Source organism: Aulonocara stuartgranti (assembly GCF_965226115.1).
Source record: "Aulonocara stuartgranti genome assembly, chromosome: 7".
NCBI classification, from domain to species: Eukaryota; Metazoa; Chordata; class Actinopteri; order Cichliformes; family Cichlidae; genus Aulonocara; species Aulonocara stuartgranti.
The window spans coordinates 19,719,433-19,723,293 of NC_138945.1; the positions used below are offsets into that span (position 1 = coordinate 19,719,433).

Genomic DNA, 3,861 nt, shown 5'->3' on the forward strand with positions numbered 1-3,861 from the left:
TGTTTTGCTGCAGTTTTTCTTTCAGAATTTATGGTTAAAAACGGGCTTGCTCTTATCAAGATTTTGATCCCTTAGGTAGATCGTCTGATTCGCATTCTTCTAGCACTAGTTGGTAGATGAATCTCTTCAGTGAATATAAACCTTTGCAAGATTTGTTCAGTGATCAAAGGGGAAAAAAATGTTGGTACTTGTTTTCAGTGGTAGAAGTGTGCTTCTAATAATCAGTAGGTAACAAATAATTGATAATAGGTTGTAGAAATTATATTTATGACAGAAAGTTGATCAGTTTCTTTCTTTAACTTAAAAGCCTACACATCAGTCTCTGAAATTCATTAACTAACATGAGCCAATTTGTTACCTTTGTGGAACAGTTTGGGGTTTTTTAGTGATCTCAACCAAGAAATAGTATGCGACAGCATTTCCCATCAGACTAAACTTCTTACAGGGATCTCATGTTACCTTACCATTCTTTGTGAACTCTTCGCTTCAGCTACACAGTTTCCATTACAAACATGGGAGTGGCTTCTTGCCTAACTCTTATCAGGAAGCAAATTATTTCTGGGATGTGCAGGTGAAAACATGAAATGAAACTAAGGTGAATCGTTTTATTGGGGGGAGAGTAACACACACACAAAGAGTTCCCTGAAGCTATTTAACCTTTAAATACAATGAAACTTGGATGCATTTTATGTTTGTATTTTTAACAATAAATATAATTTTTTAATAAGTGGGTAGTCAACTTTCTTTGAGGCCAGAAGTTTGTGAACCACTGCTTTAAACAGAAATTTCACCATTTTGTACCATATTGACAATGTGTATGTGAACTTTGTCAGATCGATGTATTTCACAGCAAACGTATTCTCAAAGTTGGAGAACACCGGCCTTCCTAATTGTGTTACTAGATGCTCAATTATCCAGGTAAGGAAACCCCAAAAAGTTAATTCTCTGCATTCAGGTAGATGTCGCGTTTTCCTCAGTCATCCAGGTGACTTCCTCAGTGTCAGCTGACTGCAGGTTTCCCCAGCCTTACAAACAGCACATTTGCATGATGACCGAAACTATCACCACTAGTCAACAATGACCTGTGAGGTCAGTTTCATGATCGTTAGTATGCAAGTTGTCGTCACCATTGATCACTGACCATCGATCAATGGCTATGAGTACCATCCACAGAGAGTTGGGGAATGGCAGCGATGTAAGAAGGTGAAAGATGTACGCTTGGTCCACTGGAAACACTACGTCCAGATGAACAGAATCCATTGTTGGTGGGAATTCAGTTTAAAATGAGGTAGCAGCAAAGCAGAGCTGTGTAAAGTTAAAAATATAAATACAGCTAGTTCTTAGACATGTAAATAAATTGTTATAAGACAGATTTGAAGGCGGAAAGAATGCCAGCAGGATGAATTCTTTAAAAATGTCTGCAGTTAAGTACAGCCAAGATCCATTACTCTTTGACCTAAACCTGGGCTGGAAGACAGCTGCCTGCTGATGTACTCCAACACCTGTAAAGCCTTATGAGCCACGACTACATGTTTGGAATCCAAAAGATTTTAAACGCCTAATGTTTCCAGATTAGTTAGGTTTGCAGCACTTGGCAAGCAGATAATCATGTCCAATTTGTTTTGTTTTTTCCCCTAAATCTTAGATCAGAACTAGTTCCCAGAGAGACACATGATTGCTGCCTAACACTGAAATTAGATAGTTGGTGTTACACTCGTTGTTTTCATGCCTGCTACCACAATTCAGAATGTCTGCTGTGGGCACAATAGCTGTGGATGTGGAGTTAGAAACCCTTTTTAATCTAGTCATAAGTTTGCTTGGCGTCAGCTGCTCTTACAGAACCTGACACCAGCTGTCTCAAGTAACTAAAAACACAACGCTTATACTATTTAATAACAGACCCACCATCAGTAAGCCTTCTAATTCAGTTTTAACCATTTTCTGATCATAAAAAATGTGCATTGTTTGTATTCTTAACTACATTCACAAACTGCTTTCTGTCATAGCCACCATACAAACAGATACTACACATGACCAAGTAATACATTTACTGAATGTATATCTTTTAATGAACTGTTCATGACACACTTCCACTTATGCTGACATTTTTTAAATGCATTTTAAGTAGATTCACAGAATTTATAGATTCACAAGTGTCATTTCCTTTAGGTCCAAGTCAGTTAGTCTAAATGTCACACCTTAACCTATAACAGAGCCAACATGCATGAATGTCCACAGATAGTATACGGTGTATATACATGTGACAATCATCATCTTTAGCAGATATCATCCATTCTGAAGCTCCTGTTCGATCCAGTTCGTCACCGATCTATATCAGCGGATCAACAGCATCCCACAAGTTTTCCTCTGGAGAGCTCCCGTCTTCCTTTTTGAGTCCACTGCCAGTCCAAATCCAGCGACTCCAGCAAGATGTGTCCACAAACATATGTACATCCCACTTACGGCTACCATATTGCCACCAGTTATGAGTCTATATATGAGACCCGTCTTTAATGTTAGGCTCACGGCCAGTCAGATTTACAGTACACGCTTCCTCTTGATGAGCTCTCACATCATGTCTCACTTGACATTTGCGACAGTCTTGTAGTGCTTGATAAGTATTTCCAGCAGTTTGTATTTCCAGTAGAGTTCATCACCGGCTTTACGAAGCTCGCGTGCGCAGAGTTCAACAGCGGCAGCAGCTCCTGAGGGTCTGTCTGAGGGAAGAAGACATCGGTTAGATCATATCAGTCGATTGCTCGCAATCTGTTAGTAAACTATCGGGCTTAACTAAAACTTCCTCAATCAGATCGGTTTATATATTCACCTTTGCTGGCCATTTTCTCAACGATAATAGTCCGAAAACGAGAAGCGCTTCACGGGATCGTTTTGCTTCTTCAGTGTTGAGACTTGATGTTCAGGAACAGGTTTGACCTATTGATAGCCCAGACTGCCTTTTAAGCATGCTATACGTCACACACATGCTCAGAAAGAAATCCCCCGTTGGTCACGAGTCAACTTCTTCCTCCTCCTACTTTGTTTACGAGCGTCTACAATCAGTAGTGTTAAAGATTAAAATGGTTAAAACTTAGTATGTTTGCACTTTACTAAAGATATATACCCTGCCCTATTTTTTTTCCCGATAGTCACATTTAAGTACATTTAAGAATAACACAGAGAATAGAAATGGACACGTACATATGTTTTTAAAAAAGTCAGAAGTCTCAGAATGAGCTCATAACCAAATGAAATAGAAAGAAAAACAACATCTGAACCAGTTCCACCGTGTCACACGAAGCAACATTTCATCAGACCAGTTTGTTGACTGCAAAAAGCTCACAAACCAACCATAAAGAAAACAGTACAGACTGTACGACAACAGTTCACAGCCACACTTTACGTCCTACCTGGCCGATAAGATTAGATATTTAGAAACAGTATTCTTTTCACCATGTACAGGACAGATATCATTGGACGTATTATATAAACACAAACACAGAATATTTAAAATAACAAGCTGCAGAAAATGTTTCTTTTACATCAAAACCTTGCATTAACCGGTGTCACGCAAGTTTCCGTGACTGAATTAATGCAAAAACAAACAAGGCCAACACCACTCTAATCACGTTACACACACCAGGCACGTGACCTGTTTACACTAGACGGTGATGAAAAACTTGGTGACGTGGAAGACAAAGATATGTGCATTGCGCTTCTTCCTTAAAAGTGCACTATTTGCATTTGTGCTTAGTACAAGCACCATGAACTTGTTTGGGCATACCTTCTCCTTTCGTACGAAATGGGAAGTACGATAGTCGTATCACCTGACCACCGACGCTTAGAGAGTTGCAGTATTATTTC

The 3,861-nt window shown here is 39.2% G+C and overlaps 1 long non-coding RNA gene across 1 annotated transcript; it reads right to left on the bottom strand.

Moving 5' to 3' along the window:
* Positions 1-2,042: 2,042 nt before the first annotated feature.
* Positions 2,043-3,468, bottom strand: LOC309710199. The gene is made up of 2 exons (XR_014277680.1): positions 2,828-3,468; positions 2,043-2,717 (listed from the first exon to the last, which is right to left on the bottom strand). It is a non-coding gene; the product is annotated as an uncharacterized lncRNA (long non-coding RNA).
* Between the last annotated feature and the right edge of the window lie 393 nt (positions 3,469-3,861).